This window comes from Halichoerus grypus, chromosome 6 (genome assembly GCF_964656455.1).
Source record: "Halichoerus grypus chromosome 6, mHalGry1.hap1.1, whole genome shotgun sequence".
In the NCBI taxonomy this organism is placed as follows: Eukaryota; Metazoa; Chordata; class Mammalia; order Carnivora; family Phocidae; genus Halichoerus; species Halichoerus grypus.
In genome coordinates, this window is record NC_135717.1 from 97,792,135 (window position 1) to 97,814,461 (window position 22,327).

General features: G+C 36.5%; 1 protein-coding gene across 12 annotated transcripts in view; it reads right to left on the reverse strand.

Moving 5' to 3' along the window:
- SOX5 (SRY-box transcription factor 5) overlaps positions 1 to 22,327 on the reverse strand; it is a 1,003,105-nt gene that overhangs the window by 622,363 nt on the left and 358,415 nt on the right. The gene's annotated exons all lie outside the window — the stretch shown is intronic.

A 22,327-nucleotide genomic window follows, 5' to 3' on the forward strand; every position in this document is an offset into this window, starting at 1 on the left:
TCACCAAACTTTTTGAGAACCACTCTGCAAGGATTTCAAATAGCTGCTTTGTTTTCTATGTCAACTCTAGCACATATTATTAGCACTTGGGGAATTGGAAGGAGCCCCAGGGATACTCATTGGGACCATGCCAAATTACTATTCCAGATATTAGTGAGGAAGGAGAATGCAAAACACACACACACAAAACAAGGAGGAGATAAAAATAAGTTTCCTGCCTTAACAGAAGAGACACTACTCAGTGGGAAAAATAATCACCAAGCAACCTATGAAGATTACAGATTAACCAAAAGAGAAATGCAGAAATGCTAACGGGATGCATTGCCTCCAGCCTTTTTTGACAGTCATACTTCTAGAAGTACCGTGCAGAGACTAAGAGCTACTTCTTGATTATGAAGCAGTTCTTCGCAGACCCCACCTAAATGCCCAAAAGTGTAGGCCACAGTTGTCCTAAAACTGGCGGATGCAAATATCCTCAACTTCTGCTAACTATATCTAGAATTACACTTGAAATGCTTCACATGATAATTACATAGCCCTCCTCATCATCTCATATTTTGCCTTCCTGGTATCTCTAGCATCTTTCATACAATAGGAACCCTTTCCCAGCAAGTGTCCACATAATATTTTCAGATAAACTGGAGCGACTAGGAGACCCCAAAGGGGGAAAATAACCTAAAAGCAAAATAAAACTAGGACATACCAAAAAACAAAAAAACAAAACAAAACAAAAAAAACAATGGTGATGTGGGTTGACAGTGTTTTTTTGGAGGCAGTACTCTGCTCTCATAAACTCTGTTTCCACCATAGTGGATAAACTGCCAGTTTCCCACACTGCAAGTGCAGCATATGTTCATGGAGGCAAAGGTTCACAGTCTTTCGCACCTAGACTGGAAATTCCTCACATTCACTCTGCTCATCCCTAGGGGGCCCTCGAGATGACACAAGATCGCTACAGACTGGAAATTCCTCACATTCACTCTGCTCATCCCTAGGGGGCCCTAGAGATGACACAAGATCGCTACAGACTGGAAATTCCTCACATTCACTCTGCTCACCCCTACGGGGCCCTAGAGATGACACAAGATCGCTACAGACTAGAAATTCCTCACATTCACTCTGCTCACCCCTAGGGGGCCCTAGAGATGACACAAGATCGCTGGAGGCAACACGAGGAGGACCAATTACCTTAGATCATAACACAAACTGTAAGAAATATCAAGTAAATTAAAAATGGGTGTGAGCATTAATATTATATGCTGACTCTATTAAGAAAAAAAAAAAAACATGATTTTTCACCAGAGAAGACTTCCGAGTCACAGACCTTGTTACTAAGGCATCTCTAGTTTCTCATCTTGAACACCCTGTCCTGAGAACTGACCCCTCTATCATAAAGCTAGGTGGTTTTTCTTCCGAAGGCAAGGCCTGCCAGATCACATCCAAAACACTCCAAATGAGACTCCTCAGACAGGCAAAAACTGCAAGTAAAAAAGGGAGAGGTGAGTAAATTTACTGGGAAAAGCACACACACTTATCTTTAAAGATGAGAAGAGGGGAGCCTGGGTGGATCAGTCAGTTGAACTTCCAACCCTTGATTTCAGCTCAGGTCATGATCTCAGGATCCTGGGATCAAGCCAGGTGTCAGACTCCCCGCTCAGCAGGGAGTCTGCTTTCCCTCTCCCTCCCCCTCTCCCCCCACTCAATCAGACACACTCTCTCTCTCGCTTTCTCAAATAAATAAATAAATATTTTTTAAAAAGATGAGTAGAAAAATACTCATAGTATATTTTAAATAGTATTTAAACATATAGTGGTTTGTCTTAAGCTAAATCATTGGCCAGGTACCCATCCCATCCATAGCTTGCTGTGGTTTAAAGAGTCTGTTTCAATGAGCAAGTTTCCTACCAAGTGATTGGAAGCCTAGCGCAAATGAGCCTTGGTGTACAACCCATAGACTACAGAGTGTTGGAGTTTAAATAAAGAAGGGTATCATATGACCTCACTGATATGAGGAATTCTTAATCTCAGGAAACAAACTGAGGGTTGCTGGAGTGGTGGGGGTGGGAGGGATGGGGTGGCTGGGTGATAGACACTGGGGAGGGTATGTGCTATGGTGAGTGCTGTGAATTGTGCAAGACTGTTGAATCACAGACCTGTACCTCTGAAACAAATAATACATTATATGTTTAAAAAAAAAGAAGAAGAAGAAGAAGATAGCAGGAAGGGAAGAATGAAGGGGGGGAAATTGGAGGGGGAGACAAGCCATGAGAGACTATGGACTCTGAGAAACAAACTGAGGGTTCTAGAGGGGAGTGGGTGGGGGGATGGGTTAGCCTGGTGATGGGTATTAAAGACGGCACGTACTGCATGGAGCACTGGGTGTTATACGCAAACAATGAATCATGGAACACTACATCAAAAACTAATGATGTAATGTATGGTGATTAACATAACATAATAATTAAAAAAAAAAAAGAAGGGCCGCACTGAATCCAGGATATCACTGCAGTGAGAAGTCGCTTCCTATTCCCTGGTGTTACATACACCACACTGGGGCTGGGATGGGACAGAGAAGTGAAAGTCCCAGGTAATCTCTTGGACTTAAATGTCCTAGATTTCTCATATTTTCAACTCCCCCATCCATCCTAACACTCTGAAAGGTGCCTTTTCCCTAATATCTGGATTTACAGCTTCAGGCTATAGATAAACAACTAATTTCTAATGATTACTTGTCAACTAAAAGACTAAAATGTGCTTTTGGTTGGGACAATTTCCAATACCTCAACACTACATTCAGAGCAGCCCAGTTAAGCTTTGTTTTCATCAGTTTGGCTTAGATTTGGTGACTGAATGAATGGAATAATCACAGAATACTTCTTTATCCAAACCTGAGCTGTGTTTGAAGGGCATCTTAGACAAAGGTAAGTAACAATAACAACTAGTATTTATTGGGCCTTTCTGCGGGCTAAGAGCTTATTACCATTTATTCTTCTCACTAACATTGTTAAGAAGGTGCTATTATCACCTCATTTTTTAGCTGAGTTAAGTGAGGTAACCTAGAGGTTAAGTAACTTGCTTGAGGTCCCATAACTGGCTAAAAAATGTTGACACCTGACTTCAAATACAGGCTATCTGATTCCAAAGACCTCTTTTAACAATTGCACTACTGTGTCTCATTTAGAGAGATGCAAAACAATCATGAAAAAGACCCTAGAAAAATGTGAACGTGATGTTTTGTCAAATTCACTGTGATACTTTGTGGTTATTGCCTAAATAGAAGATCTTGGGGGTCATGAGTGTCAGAATAATCTGGAAATAGAACTCAAGGCCTCTGAAATTTTCTCTTTCATATATTTTAGATTTTGGATTTACACTCATGCTATTAATTTTATATCTAATGGTTGTTTTTACATTAAAGGTACGATTGTGCTCACCTCCCTCCCCCCGCTTAAGTATATTCTGTGGGGGATATTAGAGATATTGTTCATATAGATAATGGTGTACAATTTTAGCCTGAGGGCTAAACAAGAGGTCCTGTTTTCATTATTCTCTTGGGACAATAAAATTAATAACACTCAGCAGGGTCACTAGACTCTTGTCAAACCAGCCATTGAGTCTTTCGCATTCAAAAGATACACTGCTATAATTGACCCAGGACTATGTTTTAATTTGTGTGTCCCAACGGGATTCTTGCCAGAACATCAGATTAAAACCAATCCTAAATAGCTTTGCCATTTGTTTCAAGGATGAACATAGCACTTTAATTTTACAAATGGTGGGTAATTGTCACCAGACTCCAGGGCCGTCCAGACAGGGGCAATAAAACTATGAGCACTACCTTGAAAATCCATAGAAATCAGTCAACAGCATTAATTGGGTATCTATGTGGTTTGAAGCCATAGTAACAAAGTTTCTTATGGAAGTCTCGTCAAGTATTTAAATATTCAGTGTCATCTTCAGATCATGAGTCAGGTCAGTTTTTAATTTGGAAAGTATGACCACACTTTCCTTAAACATAGTACCAAAACAAGAGCTTGATATTTTTTTTTTTATTATTTTAAGCCGTGCAGATATCTGTTTCTACTCACATTCATTTTTTTTTTTTTTGGTCAAAATATCATGAAATGGTATTAGGATAAGGATAATGTAGTGAAGGCGTCCCAAGTACAAAGACCTAGAGAAGTCATTTGAGTGAGTGATATGGGCCGGTGGATCTGCAGTGAACTGTTGAGCAAACATTCCTTTTAGAGGAGCAGCCAATACTCCACGGCTGCCCACTATTGAATACAGAAATGGGGACACAGTGTCTCAGAAGGTACACTTGTCAAGAAAAGTGAGAAATACAGATTTTTAGGTAACAGTTACCAGTTACTGACGTTTAAAATTGGCAATGACTTCAAAAATGATTTAAAGAAAAAAGAAAACAAAAACAAAAAACTGTGTAGGCCAGATTTGGTCCTTTGGTAAAAATTGTTGTTAAAAATATTTAAGGAATTTTTCTTTTATCTTGTTTTCCTTCTATGAATTTTTCGTATAGAAAACAAAGCTAAGTTATTTAACACCTACTATGTTATTGGACTATATATAACCCTATAAAATCGGTTTCATTATTCCTGTTTTACAGATGGGGAAACCATGAGAGAGATCAAGTAGTATTTTTAAGATCACTCAACTAGTGTTTTCATCTAGGTCTACCTAACTTCAAAATCCATGTCCTTTATACTATGCCCATCTTTGATGGGCTCCAAATAGGAATGGTTTTGGGGACAATTTCAGAACATATAATCTTCCAAAATGAAGTTTAATTAAAAAAACAATGTAAAATGGATAGGCTCTACCATCTGCAGGGAAAAAAATGACGAGAAGAAATGGTTTATCAACATATAAATGACATCAGAGTGCCTCTTAGATCTAATTAAATATCTCAAATGTTATCAAGGAATCTAAAATATAACTAGTGTAAGTTATTTAAACTGTGAGCTAAATAAACGTTTAACATTATAGAACACTCTTTATATAACTGAACGGTCTCTAGAAAACCAAAAAGCAAAGGAGCCAAATAAAACAAAACAAAACTTTATTTTTTAACACTTTCCATGGAAAAGGTGCCTTGATAAGTTACCTTGATAGTTGGCTGAGTATTCTGATCTATTTAGTGAATTCTGGAGTTAACTATCCTAGGAGAGAAGGTGGCATATTTGGCCTCCGAGCCCAATGACTTCAGGTAAAACTATCTCACTGCCTTCACCCACTCCCTCCATGTTCAGGAAATAATCTTCAGAAACATATAACAAGTGGACAAAGAAAACCTTTCTACGGAGGAGATTTCTAGTCATCTTGGTAATTAAATGTCTCAGCTAAAATATATATATATCTCAACTTCTTGTGGATTTGGGTAATACAATTTAGTCCCTGGGATCTAATGACTCCTAGAAGAGTTGGAAGTTTCTAAATCGTAAGTCTAAGGACTTGTACAGACATTTCAACATCCCATTTGGCCCAGGTTGGAAGTCTGCAATCCCTTAACAATGCCCTCAGGGATGTGCACTGAGGGCCCCTTCATACCTGACATCACTGTGTCCCTAGTCTGTTCTCTCAGTCAACATTCTTTTTTCTTCAGCCTGTTCCCCTCCACCCAAATTTTATGAAGCATAAATCCAAACCACATAGAAGTTAAAGCATTGCTATGTTACAAATGTTTAAATATATATATATATATATATATTTCAAATTGCTTGATTATACGTTATACCTCAATGTCATATCATACATAAATTTTCTTTGAGAATTTCAACTACCTTCATGTAACAGAAATAGCAAAAGTTTAAGTAGTTAATGTAGCTAGTATAATTCCATCACCATTCTACTTAGCTTAATCATGGCCCAGTGTAAGCATGAAATGGGAGGTGTCAATTTGTAATTTTCTACGCTCAGATCTCCCATGTCACTCACGGTGTGAGCATCTCATCATTGGGGTGATTCTAGTGTTTAAAGGGAAGTATTTTTCATACTGCATGGCTCTTAGCACAAGCTGTCTACATTCCCCACTTCTCACCTGAAGAGGTAGCAGAATGCTCTGATGCCAAAGGAAAATCTGGCTGTATTGCACATTGCTGAAGAGTGGTGTATTGGTCTCAATTATAGGACTTCCAGGGATTTTTCAAGAATTCATGATACCAAATAGTCATCTTAAATATTAAGTCTATGACTTGACTCCCTCAATTGGGCTTGATGCCACTAAAATGCAAATTAGATAGTTCCTAGTTAATTATGGTTCCACTCTCTTCTCTACTCTGGTAGGTTTGATCATCGTGCCCTGTTGTCCAATATTTTGTCAACCACTCCTGCCTCAATTTTCATTCACCAAGGATAACCAGGGCAAAATTCATGACTGACTAGTAAAATACAGCTTACTACTAAACACATAGAAATAACAGATATAGATTCTCTTTTTACCTATTTATACTATTTTACTGTATACATTTTTACTTCTATGCGATCAGGAGCAGAATATTTAAACTCCCCTGTGTCTCTTTTGCTCATATGTAAATGAGGATCATAATAGAGCCTGCCTCTTAGAATTGTGACAGTTGAATGACATGGTACATGGGAAGAACCTAAATTGGTGCCTGGAACATTGTAAACAATTAAAAATATCCAATATTATTATTATTGTTGTTGTTATTCTATTTTTTAAATGAACTGAGTATTGTTCTAGGTTCTGGGAAGCAAAGATGAATAAAATCAGATCTTGCCTTTAGACAGATGAAAGTTTAGTGGGGAAGAAAAATAAAATAAATGATCATAATTCAAAAACAGCCTTCCATATATGCCTTCTTAGAATTTGCTCTAGAGTTTTCAAATGGGTATGTTTACGACCTCCCCAGTTTTCAGCTCCATGTATGTACAATGTAAAACAAATTCAACTTTTGATTTTTTTGTGATGCCAGATGTGTTTTCTGTGAAGTACCTTCTATTGAGAATTAAATGGGAAGACAACTGATGGGTTATAAAGAACAATAGATTTTACATGTCCTGCATATAATTTGTCTAAGTCAGAGTTTCCTCATCTATATCTTTACTAAATAACCTTCTTTGAATATTGTCCTCCAAATTTTTAGAGATAATAGTTATAAATCAAGATAAAGAGATTTCAGGAGATGACAAGTGAAAATGACAGTGAACAAATACTATCCCTAAAGGATAAAAAGGCATTAGTGAACCACAGCAAAATTACCCAAAAGGACAAGGTATATAATTTAAAGGGAGAGGTCTTTTTCAAATGCCCTGAGTCAAGGAGACCCATTTGCAGCTTTGGGCTTATTTAATAACATTAAGCAAGAACACTTAACTATCTACAAGGACTGAGAGCATAAATCAGACATCAGTCCACATATTTCAAGATCAAAGCTGTAGAGCAAAATGATTTGTGGGAGGAACTAAACAGAGTGAATATATTATAGCTTTTCAGAGAATACTTAAGCATATTAGTTGTCCAAATTAGGATTTTGTTGTTGTTGATAGAGCCAAAAAGAAAAATATATGCCATTGAGATTTCATACTTCTCACCTACAGGATACTTTCAGTGAAAGTAAAACTTTCTCCAGCACCTCTTAATGATGGACTATTGATACAGATATTATTCATTAGAAAAGTCCTAACTCTAGGATCAGGAAAAAAAACAAATTTCCAAATGATTAATTCTTACGGAAATAGTTCCACATTTACCAGAACTATAATTTGCATCAATAATGAGATTTCTCCTACAAAGAAGCTAAGAACCATAATCCAGCACCAAAATGCAAGACAACCACATGAGTATTTGGCATTGGTATTTACTATCTAGATTATGTATGACTTTTGAGCCATACTTAAGCCTAAGTATGGCCTTTTTTTATTGTTCCAACAGAACTGTATACTATTCTACAACTGAAAAACTATTTTGAATCCTAATTTTCTTTCCATTTCACAAACAGCTGACTTGGCCACAATTTAAAAAAACATATTGAAAATAGTATGCATGAGTTTTCTTGCATTCAGTGAATGACTGCATAGGTCTCCCCCTCTCCCCACAGCTAAATTTCTTTTGCACTTGCTATTGTGTTGCCAAGGCACCATAAGGAACAGAACTGAACTGTCCTGCATGTAATTTGTCTAAGTTAGAGTTTCCTCATCTATATTTTCACTAGACAGTAGATACTCAGTAAATCATTTTAAATATATAATGTATGAATTATTTTGGGCTTAAAGTAACATACTGGGAAAGTCCTAAATACCTGGACTATCAGGGAAAAAACCAAGTTTTCAAAAATTTCCAAATAATTTGTACCCAGAAGACCACATTATTTTGCTGTTTTGATTTCGTTTTTCCATGATACATAAGAAGAAATGATTCCGGATATAATATGGTTTGAGCACAGAATCTGGAGACAAACTGCAAGAGTTTAAACCCTGACTCCACCACTTTCTAACTATAGAATGTTGGCAAGTGATTCGACTTCTGTGCCTCAGTTTTCTCCTCTATAAAATGTGTGTATCAATAGTACTTATTTCATTGTTTTGTGTGTGTGTGTGTGTGAATTATTTGAGTTAATGTATTAAAGCACTCAGAAGAGGTCCTGGCACAGAGTTACCACTCTTTAGGTGGTGGTTGTTATTATTTACTCATAATATGTAATTTCATATTACATGCATTGCTTTTGTTCAAAAGGTTTAATTAAACCAGCCAATTAGCAAAATGATTTGATTCTGATTTTCAGCAGGGCCCTTAAAGATAAGAAGAAAAGTTACAGGAGAAATAAATGTACAGTTACATACATTTATAACTAATCAAATGACATCCAGCCAAGTCAATGTAAACCGGAAAGAAATCTTTAGCAAAATAAGAGCTCCAACTTTGTCTATTTTATTTATTTATCAGTTATTATCAACAACAAAACTAAAGTTGTAAAAAAGTTTATGCAAAACAGAAATCTTGGAGAAATAACTAATATACTGAAGATGATAGTAGAGTCGCTATTCAAAAAGACTGCAACAAAATGATTACATTTAAATTTAATATTGATAAATGTAAAGCTGCCAAGACAAGCTGATACAATCTATATGACCACCAACATAAAGTAAAAGAGAAATGGTTCTAAGCTGTTTAGATAAGGGTTTGGGTAGGTTGTGAATTCAACATCAGTTAACATATTACATCACTTTCAAAATAGTTAATGTAATTTTGAGCAGCACTAATTAGACTAGTCACCTCACATAAAGATGCTAGTGGCCTCACTATTTCTGTAGTGGGTGGAGCATATGGGCTGCTTTGATTCTGAGAAGGGTCTTTGGTTTGGCAACCAGAGTGAGGCAGAGTCTGGGGGATACATTATGTGCCTGAAGGATCTGGAACAGAAATATTTCAAATAAGTGCCTTCGATTATTTGAAGGATTATTACAGAAGAGGATTTATACTTATTCTGTACAGGTCCAGAGGCAAAATGAAGTAGAATTATAGGAAGTTAGCTTTTTGGCTGAAAATGAGAAAATATATTCTCACACATAAAGCTGTTTAATGGACTGCTTTGTGAGACACAATGTTCCTTGCTTCTGGAAATCTTCGAGCAAAGTCTCTATAATGATTTATTCATTTAGTCAATCAATCAACAAGCATTTATTGTTTTGTGACTTTTTAAATGGCAGTGTATTAGATATGGTGAGTAAAATAATGAATGAAGGACATTGGCGTTTATTACACGCTCATTGAAAGCTTGACACTGTGCTAGACACTTGGAAATACAGTATCTCACCTCCCCTTGTACAGGTATTATATTACCATCTTTACTGTAAACTCTTCTCTATACCACAGCCAGAGGGATTTTTAGAAAGTAAAAATATGCTCATGAAATCCCCGCCTTAAAGACATTAAGTCAATTTCCACTGCTCCTAAAATAGACAAGACTTAGCATGGTCTAAAGGACTCTGGGACCCCCCATCTGCAAATTCAGCCTCTATCCAGTCAAATTCAGCCTCTATCCAGTCATGCACCTGGTTCTCAGACCCTTCCACACCCATATTCCCTCTGACCACAGAGCTTTTGCACACACAGTTTCCTGCACCTGGGAGCATGTTTCCCACCCATCCTTACCTAGTTCACTCCCGCTTTTCCTTCAGAGATAAGTTCAAACAGAGAATTGTTAGGAAGAAAATGAGAAACATAACCTAACCCCCACAAACATGTAAAAATCTATTGTTATTTCTCATAGTACTGTGCATGTCCTCTTCATAGCACTTACTATTTGTAATTTTATATTTGATTGTGTACTGTTGCTGTTTATTGTATGCATGTCTTTCCCATTTGCTTGAAAGTTCCAGAAAGGCACAACCTGTGTCTAATGTTTATTTTAGGAGGCAATAAAGCATATTGACTATGAGAAAATATTCTGGAACCAGACCACCTGGGTTTGAAACCCTGTTTTGCTACTTCCTAGCTATGTGTCCTTCACGAGTGCTTAACTTCTTGGTACCATAATTTCCTCATTCATAAAAGGGGGTAAGTAATAGGGCCTGTTGTGAGGATTAAATGAGTTCACACATGTAAAGCACTTGGAATGCTGCCTGGCATATAGGCATTTCATAATACAGACTATTATTTGTTGTTGAGTCCCAGAGTTCCACACAAGGCCTGGCACACAGAAGATAATATTTGTTGAACAAATGAATGAATGATGAAACTGAGATGGAAAATTGAGAGCTGGATCTCGCCTTCATACTTAGGACTCTCAGAGTCCAAAGATGCTTGTTATGTCCTCCCACTAGATTACAGAGGAGAGGCAACAAAATGCTACAGGAACACAGTGGAGGATGCAATTAATTTCACTGGGCGAATGGGCAATTCAAGCTTACCTGTAAAGAACAAGTGAGGTATCAATAAGTAGAAATAAAAGTAAAAGGTGTTCTTGGCAAAAAGAAACAACACTGGCAAAGACATTGAAGTAGCATTTAGGGAATCAAGAATAGTCTGAGAAGGGGGCACCTGGCTGTCTCAGTCAGTAGAGCATGAAAATGTTGATCTCGGGGTCATGGATTCAAGCTCCACGTTGAGCATAGGGCTTACTTAAAAAAACAATAAAATATGATACATGTCTTTCTCTGTTTGACTTATTTCGCTCAGCATAATACCCTCCAGTTCCATCCACATCGTTGCAAATGGCAAGATCTCATTCCTTTTGATGGCTGCATAATATTCCATTGTATATATATACCACATCTTCTTTATCCATATGACTTCACTGATATGAAGAATTCTTAATCTCAGGAAACAAACTGAGAGTTGCTGGAGTGGGGTGGGGTGGGAAGGATGGGGTGACTGGGTGATAGACACTGGGGAGGGTATGTGCTCTGGTAAGCACTGTGAATTGTGCAAGACTGTTGAATTTCAGATCTGTACCTCTGAAACAAATAATGCAATATATGTTAAGAAAAAAAAAAAGAAGGTAGCAGGAGGGGAAGAATGAAGGGGGGAATCAGAGGGGTAGACGAACCATGAGACACGATGGACTCTGAAAAACAAACTGAGGGTTCTAGAGGGGAGGGGGATGGGAGGATGGGTTAGCCTGGTGATGGGTATTGAGGAGGGCACGTTCTGCATGGAGCACTGGGTGTTATGTACAAACAATGAATCATGGAACACTACATCTAAAACTAATGATGTAATGTATGGGGATTAACATAACAATAAAAAAATTTAAAAAAAAGAGTGAGTTCCAAAAAAAAAAAAAAACAATAAAATAAAAAATACTTTAAAAAAAAAGAAGTATGAGGCGAGTGAATGCAAGTTAAATCATAGAGGTGGTCATGACTAAATTAGAGAAGAATCAACATAAATGCAAAGAAATGGGAACTTTATTCTGAAGAAAACTGAGAGTCATCAATGCCTTTTTTTGAGCTATCATCTTATGAGTTGTTCATTTGTTTTGTTTTGTTTTATGTTTATAGAAGGATTAGACAGCTCACTGGACACAAGCAATCATTTGAATTAATATTAAAATAGCCCGAACAAGGTATGATGACAGCTTTGCTTCTAGGAGTGGCAATGGAAATAGAAAAGTAGGAATGAGAAAGGAAAACTAGTCGCCCCCAAACAAGAGTTCTGTTGCATTAACTCGGGTACATTCAAATGCTAGAATATTATGCAGTCATTAAAGTAACTACATGAAAAATGCTCAGATCATCAAATAAAAAAGTAGGCTCTAAAACCATCACACAGTATGATCAGTTTCTATATAAAACATATGTTGTTCATATACATTACATCTTGACTATTATACAAATTTACTTTTTAAAATGTAACACTGTATGCCAAGATCTTACTAGTCATCTTCTTTGGTTAGGAGAATTAAAGTTTTGTTTTTAATATTCTTTTCTTCTTTTTGCTCTTTTTCCTCCCTAGCATATCCCCAAAGAACATGGAATCCTTTTGTAGGAAAAACAAAAACATGACAAAACATATTGAAAAAAAGTAAAAGTAGGGTAAAATGTCAACAGAAATTCTGGGAAGTAGAGTGATCAAAACGTGGGAACAGTTATATAGGACTATCAGAAGGAAAAGGGGGAGATTCCAAATTGATCTCAGCATGTCACACCATTGGGACAGGAAAAACATGAGAGCATGATCAATTTGTTCCATATTACGTAATAATACTGTTACTTGGCAATGATTTGATGGCTTTGTTCTTTCATCATACACCTTTCTCCTTTGCAAAGACAATGATCATTAGTGACATTGTGTTTTTCTTCATTGCTGGATTGAGGTACTTGTATGAAGCAAACCAGACATCAGCTTTCATAGAAAAAAAAAAAAAATTCAATTGTAGACTTGCCCAGGATCCTTCTGAAGCTTTAGCAAGGGAGGAACCAACAGTTACAACCTGACTACAACATAATATTAAACTCAGATATACTTGGGGCTTTGGACATTTTATTACTTCTTCTTTTTTTGAAAGAGAGAGAGAGAGAGAGAGCATGGGGCAGGAGAGGGAGAGAGAGAATCCCAAGCAGGCTCCACACTCAGCCTGATGTGAGGCTCAAGCTCATGACCTCGAGACCTGCTCCGAGCCAAAACCAAGAGTTGGACACTTAACCGACTGAGCCACCCAGCCGCCCCAGCTTTGGACATTTTAAAGACTCTTGAGCAGTTTTAAATAGAAATAAACTCTGGCTTAAAAAAATCAATTCTACCCAAGGATATTATATCCAGGACTTTTACTTTGGATAGCTCAGAAGAGTTTGGGTATCATTTCCAGTAGAAAGACAACTCCAGAGGAAATATCTAATAGTATATTTCCTTAGCATAACTGATTGAGCTAAGACCAGTGATGGCAAATCACCTAAGAAAACATGATATTCTAACCCACTGAAGTCTTTTTGCCTTCTGAGCTATAAACATGACATCTCAACATTAAATTTAATTATTTAATATCTGCAAAGATAGATGCTGAGAGCATGTTAATTTATAGCAAAGAGTATAAAGTGTCCCATTCAAAAAAAACCATCAGGGGCGCCTGGGTGGCTCAGTTGGTTAAGCGACTGCCTTCGGCTCAGGTCATGATCCTGGAGTCCCAGGATCGAGTCCCGCATCGGGCTCCCTGCTCGGCAGGGAGTCTGCTTCTCCCTCTGACCCTCCTCCCTCTCATGCTCTCTGTCTCTCATTCTCTCTCTCTCAAATAAATAAATAAAATCTTTAAAAAAAAATAAAAAATAAAAAAATAAAAAACCATCAGTTTGAAAAGTCACAGACAGAAATACGTTTTCTTCATATCTGTGTTTTATGAATGTTTTTATAAAATTAGGCATTGTGATTTTGTTGTTACTATTAATCTATATATTGGTTTAAATTTACATCTCTATCCTTGACCTCTCACCGTTTCTCCAGTTTCATTTTTCTCACTATCTACAGGACAATTACTTGGGCACTCTTTGTCTGAATCTATTATCACCCCTTCCTAGCATGTTCTTTGCCAACTATCCTCATTACCACTTATCCTTGAGATTGTCTGTGTTTGTTAATGGAGTCTAGCATTGTCTTTCTGACATGAGAAAAAAAATCAACTGTGTCTCAGTCATCTGTCCAAAATGCAATCTCATGGAATATGAGAAACTACTCCTTGTGCAGTCTTCCATGCCTTAAGGACAAGCCAAGTTTCACTTTAAAATGGCCTATTAATATCACTACTTAGCAACAGAGTTTTAATGTAAAATCTCTCAGAAAAATCTTTACTACAGCAAAAGGAATATGTAACTTCTGCTGTTCTTATAGATTTTAATGGATTTTTAATCTACCGATGGTAGGCTGTAAATTCGAGCTCAAAGGAAACACAAGTGCAACTCAATGGGAAGTTTTATTGGATTGCTTACAGAGAATTATAGTTATGATCAAAAGCCAGGACTGAACAAAGCCTGAATGCCTCTCTTCTCTTTTCAAGTGATTTGAATGCTTCATTTCTTCCTGTGTACTTCCTAAATTAGAATTTAAATGAATAAGGCAAAAAGTCTAAGTTAGGCAGCATGAGGTCGAAGCAAAAAAAGCAAAGTTTTGGAAAACTCACAAGTGGCAAAGAGCTCCCTGAATAATCAATACTTTGAGATATTTATATCCAAGAATTATTAACAATTTATTCAAGTATGTTCATTCTTTGTAATAGCAAAGGCATCTATTATGTATAGACTGCATGGACAAACAAGATCAGTCAACTAACAAACATTTACATAAATACTTAAAAGTTAAGAAAGAAAATACTATTTCCAAAACAATGAGTGCAGGTTTTATAAAAAGGAAGACACTTGAACTTGAGCTAATAGTTGGCTACAGCATCAAGGACAGGGCTTGAGCATATAGGGTCTTGAATATCAGTCTATTAAATTTAGATGTCATCCAGCAGGTCATTCAGGGCGACATTAACCATTTTTGAGCAGGGCAGTTATAGGACCAGAGCAGTGATTTAGGAAGACTAATCCCTTTGTAGTGTGTACAATACATTATCATAGAAAGAGCCTAGAGGTAGAGACACCAGCTAAGAGGCTAATAAAATGCTGCAGGTAAGAAGTGACAATGACCCACTCTATTCTCTTCTTTTTTTTTTTTTTTTAATTTTTTTTATTGTTATGTTAATCCCCATACATTACATCATTAGTTTTAGATATAGTGTTCCATGATTCATTGTTTGTGCATAACACCCAGTGCTCCATGCAGAACGTGCCCTCCTCAATACCCATCATCAGGCTAACCCATCCTCCCAACCCCCTCCCCTCTAGAACCCTCAGTTTGTTTTTCAGAGTCCATTGTCTCTCATGGTTCTTCTCCCCCTCCGATTTCCCCCCCTTCGAAGGAGATGTATAGTTACAGGAAACCGATTTCTAAAAATTATTTGTTGAAAATGATACTCCATTAGGTTTGATGATATTTTATGATATATATTCTACCAGAAAGAAAGAAAAAAAAAAACACAAAGATTATCTACAAGAATAGAAATCCTAAACCAAATGCCTACTCAGTTAAGTCTACCATATCCCATCTCATTTTTGCTACAATAATTTTTCCCTATATGAATCTCAAAGCTTCCTCTCACTCCTTAGCAATTATTGAAAACTTCCTTAATAACAGGGCTTTGAGATAACTGTTAGAACTTTCCCTGACTTCTAATTTCTGAAATATATGATGAAAGCATAACAAACAGGAACCTGTCTGTTCTCTAATACATCAAAGGCCTAAAAGCCAGAGATCCATCCATATTAAATAAACCCTTATTTGTCTTTTACATTTATAAGTTTGAAACTCTGTGAAATTCTTTTTTTTTTTTTTTCTTTCTTGTAAGAGAGCTGTTTCTCACATTCATGTAATCAGCAATATTCAGGACACATACTCTTCCTTGAAGTCCTTTTGATAGGTGATCTCAATCATCATCTCTAACACTGCACCAACTATGAATATAGCGCTAAATAGTGGATTGTTTCTAAGTAAGGACCCCAAGTGTGTTCTCAAGTCTTACATAGGAGGTCTCATCTTAACACCCAAGGGAAGTTTGGTATTGCCTTCAAATGAATTCTGTCTCTGGGAAAAGCAGTCTATCAAAGTCCACAATTCCTTATTATAAATAGCTATTCTTTTTTAGTCTCTAGTCCTAGTTCTTACCCACAAATCTTTCATTTCATTTTTCAAGTCAAGTCATATTTTACTTTCTTTCTCATTGGCCCTATGTACTATTTTCTTCCTAAAAATTTATGTGAAGAAGAATTTTATATATATATATATTTTTAAGAGTTATTTATTTATTTTAGAGAGAGAATGTGTGCATATGTGAGCTGGGGGAGGGGCCAAGGGAGAGAATCTTCAAGCAGACTCCCTGCTGAGCATGAAGCCCAACACGGGGCTTGATCCCATGACCCATGAGATCATGACCTGAGCTGAAACCAAGAGTTGGATGCTTAACTGACTGAGTCACCCAGGCTCATATATGCATACATATATGTATATGTATATGTTTTATAAAATCATGAAATCAAGACATTGCTGAAACATTAAGACATATTGAGACAAATTCCAATATTCAATACATTTGAAATACTAAGCTTAACAATGGCAGATATACTCTTACAACAGGAGACGAAGGGCTTCTATTTATGATAGAACAAAAGGTATGATAATTAAAAAGAGGAAATTTAACCAATGATGTAATTATCTTGCAAATATCTGTTTCCTTTCAGGTAGGCAATGAGAAAAATAAAGCCCATGTATTATTCAACTGTTCCAGTCACAAATTTGTGCTTCTTTTAGACAAAGATGAGAATTTTTTGGAGGACATCATAATCAAAGAAGTCAATATTGAAAACACAAAGTTAAGCCTCAGTATCAGAAAACCAGGGAGAATTGTAAAAACATGAATATTTCCCCAGAAGTTCCCATACTGGGATAGGATCCACCAAAGAAAGAAGATCCTGTTTTCATTTCCAAACATCAGGATGTCACTTTTGGACACACGGATATATGTACATAGATGAAGACGGGTATTACTTAAACTCTGATTCATAAAATTCTATTAGGAGAAAGAAGAGACCAGATGCAATGAATGCATTCCTACTATGAAGACAAAATAGTTCTTAAAAACCAGTATAGGAATCTCCTCTTTTGGAGAGCCCTCTCTGGTTGATCTTTTCCTCTACACTGAGAATGTGGTCAAGTGGGGAAAGGGTGGTTTAGACATTAGAGGGATTTTAGAAACAACTGGGTTCTATCAAGCCCCAGTGACAGTCAATGTTAATGATACCATGTGATATCAGTGATATCATATATCTTTATGATTCAGATCATATTTGGAGCCAGTGTTGGCAGCAACACTCTTACTTAGGTAAGCTTTGTATTTCATCCAAGATGCTATTGATTTGAGTACAACCCAATATTTTATGTATCACCAAGAAAAAAAATACTCTGGCAATTAAATTATGACAAACCACAGATTTAAGATGCATCACAATCTCGTATGTTAAAATGTGCTAAAATGTGTCTTAAACCAATAAATTTTGGTGTGACTTTTATACACAGATTACAGAAAATTTGAGGGGAGAAAGCTGATGGTTGGGAGAAAACAGAACCAAATCAGGTAGGAAATAACCTTCTTTTGATTGACATAAAAGTGAAAAAAAGAGAAGAAAATGAAGATCATGTTCTCAGAATTTATATCAATTCTCTCTTCTCCTGCCTTGCATGAATTTAGAAGTAAGATAAGAGGTGGCCAATGAAAGACCTTAGGGCAAAAAAGCCAAAGAGCACACGAGTTACTTCACTGTCGGGCCCCCAAGGCCAGACAGACCTCATAGTGCTAGCACCAGGGAGCCTCCTTTTGTTTTTTAATGCAAAAGCACAGTTTCAGTAACTTAGTGTTTGCATTTTGTTCCCCTACTCAGTCTACTGAGTTTCCATAATTCTTACCTCAGGTCTCTGTCATCAGTTTTTAATCTTGGTTAAAAACTTGGTCTCCTGGGACAATCTGCTACTGTTGCCAAGTCTCTGTGATGCTCACAGACAGTTTATCAGTTTGACTACTTCCTATTCTCTGTGGATGGAGTTTCCAGTCATGGTACTCCACCCTTATTCCCTGGATCACCCCACAGCTAGACATTCAACACCTGTCAGGCAAGGTATTTCCCTACCACGAGATCATCTGATTCTTTGTACGTATGAGCTTCCACATATTACTAAGATCTGCTCTAGTAGCCTACTCCTTGCTGGTGATGTTCTCCCATACTCAGTTTTCTGCTTTCTGTAGTCCAATGACAGCTCAGCCCTGATTCTATCAGGTAGAGATATTTTCAGATTAACCGGGCATGGAAAAGCACGATTAAAGTCTTTTATTTGTGTATCTTATGTGTTCCAGATATGATAAAGAGATGAATTAGAGAAAACGCACAACTATCCAGTATTGGGAAGAGAACATTTCAGAGGCTGACTGGAGAAGGAAAAGGCTCTATTGCACAGAATGCAGAGCAAGTTTAATCTCAACCTAAGATTCCAGAAAAGCTATGAAAAGTAATTTATAATTGAGGATTATATGTAAAACCGATCTGATGAAAGATAAATTATTTAGTGAGTAAAGTACTGAATCATAGTTTAGAGTTGATTTTAAAAGGAAATATATTTTCTACCATTTGTTTAAAACTGGTTAGGGGGGTAGGTCAAAAATATTAGAATTATTCCTATTCACAAAGAACAAACTGGGACAAGGAAGCTACTAAGCAACTTACCCATTTGGAAATGATAGAGTTTGTGAGAGCCAGCCTTAAAAAACAGATCTTTTGACACATGGGCTTATGCTTTTCCTACCATATAATGCTGTTGGCAGGGTAAGTTTTAAGATTAATGGATGAAATTTATGCTTGGGTTAGGACTCAATTACTTTGAATTTTGTTTCATCATTTTTTGTTGAATAAATAAAATTATGACAAAATGAAATCACTTTCAACCCAGCAGGAATATAATAGGTTAAATACTTGATACAATTTTTTGTTGTTGTTGTTTTTTTGGACCAAATTACTATCTTTAAAAGTAATACATCAAATGTGGTTCTTTTTAATATGGTTGGCATCCAATAAATGTTGATTTGATAGAGTTTTATCTTTCTGTAGATTACAAAAAATGATCATGAGTGAAATATCTAATTCAAAACATGGCCATCAAAATTATGACATATCAAAATATTGCTCTTAAAATCAGATACATATCCTTCTGCCTTACAAATCCAAATTTAACATGCTTATCAATGGAGAAAAAGATTGACATTTAACATGAAAACGAACCATGTCACTCTCGGGCTTGAATGGAACTTTACCACTTTTTAATTCTAAGTGAACTCACATTCGGCATAGTCTCCTGTGATTCCTCTCCAAACTCAGCAAGTGTCATTCATTTGCTTTGCCTTCCAGCATCTCCCTCCAAGGTAAAGCAGAGCAGGTACACTTGGAACATATCCATAATAGCAGCTCATGTCAGCCACCATATCTATTGTTCCTCCTGCCATTATTTCTTTTCATTCTTTCTTTTATACGTGTCCCTTAAAAAAACTAAACCAAGGGGCGCCTGGGTGGCTCAGTCGTTAAGCATCTGCCTTCGGCTCAGGTCATGATCCCAGGGTCCTGGGATCGAGCCCCGCATGGGGCTCCCTGATCGGCAGGAAGCCTGCTTCTCCCTCTCCCACTCCCCCTGCTTGTGTTCCCTCTCTCGCTATCTCTGTCAAAAAATAAATAAAATCTTAAAAAAAAAACTAAACTAAAACAGAGTATGAAAGTATGGAACATAAATTATTAATGCAGGCTAAAGTAATATGCATCTAACAAAACACTTGTGTTCTAGTAGAGCATAGCCTAAAGAAGATTAAAAGCACACAACAGCTTAAAACTAAGGAGAGATGCACCCCAAAACACTACAGCTCCATATATCCAAGCAATGACAATAAAAACCCCAAACAAACAAATAAACAAAACCAAAACCTGCAGGAAGACATTAGGAGGCAGAATGTAATTACCCAATTTGGAAACTGACCAGGACACTGTGGTTAAAACTCTTCTTGCTACAAATGTTCTGAGGAATCTTTAATGACTACAAATGGTTAGGACTTCATGTCCACACCTCATCTGAAAGATGATGACAACCAGCAGTTAGTCCTCCCTGCCACTATCCAGGGATTGGAGTCAATTCTGACTCCGAGAATAAAGGGCCACCTACAGAAATCGCAACCAACAGTCGCTATCCTTGGCTGCCTTGGTTAACTGGTCTATGTGAAGCAAATTACTTAAGTATCTAGAGTATCACCGCCATGTTTTAATAGAAATACATAGTGATATAATTCCTCATCTTATATAGAATTATGAATTAATGCTATGTACACTCTTTGGGTAAAATTTGTTAAATCCTACGCTTTGACTAATATTGAATAATGAATAGGTACCTATCAGTGAGGCATTAGATGCCTATTGTTTAATCTACGTATGGTTACTATCACCCTAACTTATTTTTGCCTCTTATATTTTTTTAAGAAACTGACTCAAGTGCAGTAATTAAAATACATTACAGTAGTGCAAGTGAAATTTGGAAAACTGCCAACATTTTCAAGAACTTATAATTTTCTTTTTCAGAGGAAAAAGTAGTTTTGACATCTTTGTGCAAAACAGTCAGTAACAGTTACTTACAATTTCAGGAAAATCACTGTTTTAATCATGACCTTTCAGCTGTCCTTGATTGAAAAAAAATTGGCCACCTACAGAAATAATTCTGTTGGGCCCTCATCTCTCTACTGATTGATGGCCTCATGTGGTTCTACATGTTCACAATTATAAATAAAACTATATAAAAGTGTCAGAGCCAGCTCCCATCTAAGTGGAATAGAACAGTTCTAATCGACAATAAAGGGGACTTTCTTTAAGTGACATCTTTCCCATATACCTGTATCAAAATCAAATGGTACATTTATCTCTGATTAAATGTGTATTCTTTTGGTCACCATTCACTACAACCATTAATTTAGCATCCATTGTGTAAAAGACACCGTATTATACTCTGTCGGGGGTGATGGAATGTGGATAAAACAGTTTCTGCAATAGAGAACCTATTATCTGATGAAACACTCAACCAACTAACATAATAAATATGGACACTATGCATGCACATGTGAAGATATCTTGCTTGCATATACATATGCATAAGAATCGAGTTTGGTTAAATATATTGATATGAAAATATATATACTTCAGCAACAATATATCATCAATATATATTTAAACTTGCAGAAATATATGTATGTTATACCAGCAAACTTTTTAACTTAAATATTAGACGTCCCTAAGTGTTAGTATGGGAGTTTTTCAATAGAAATGAAAACAAAGACCCATCCTACTAGTTAAAGGTTTCCCACCTACGGTACAAGCAACAAAAATAGAGCTGGCGTTCAGGACTCCATTAGAAGTTTATTGAAGCTCTGTGAGGTTAGAAAGCTTTTAGGAGTTCAGCATAAATCATTCAATACACTAAAAAAAAAAAAAAAAAGACTTAAAAAGATTTTCCCTTTGTATTCAATTTCTATGAGTGATCTCCAATTTACAACCTTATGCTCGACCCAGAAATTGAATTAATCAATACAATTATCTCTTTAGAAATCTCTTTTGTCAACTACAGTAGTTCATACAACAGAAAGGAAGATTGAGATTCCTTAGATAGTAGGCTTGATGGCAAGATTCAGCTATACTGAGGGGCTGGTATGAGAAATGGGCATGGTATAGGCTCCAATACTGTTTTGGGAAATTATAAAAATTAAGTGATCCTTATCTCTAAAACAAAAACCAATTATCTAGTAGTCGCAGTCTAAAATAGTTTTATGGAAAAGAACACTAGAAAACTATATTAACAGATCATGAATACTGATAAAAAACATTATCACATGAAATTCTACACTAAAATAGTCATCTTTTTTTATTTTTTTAATTTAATTTAATTTTATTATGTTATGTTAATCACCATACATTACATCATTAGTTTTTGATGTAATGTTCCATGATTCATTGTTTGCGTATAACACCCAGTGCTCCGTGCAGAACGTGCCCTCCTTAATACCCATCACCAGGCTAACCCATCCCCCTGCCCCCCTCCCCTCTAGAACCCTTAGTTTGTTTCTCAGAGTCCATAGTCTCTCATGGTTCGTCTCCCCCCTCCGATTATCCCCCCTTCATTTTTCCCTTCCTGCTATCTTCTTTTTTTTATCATATAGTGTATTATTTGTTTCAGAGGTACAGGTTTGTGATTCAA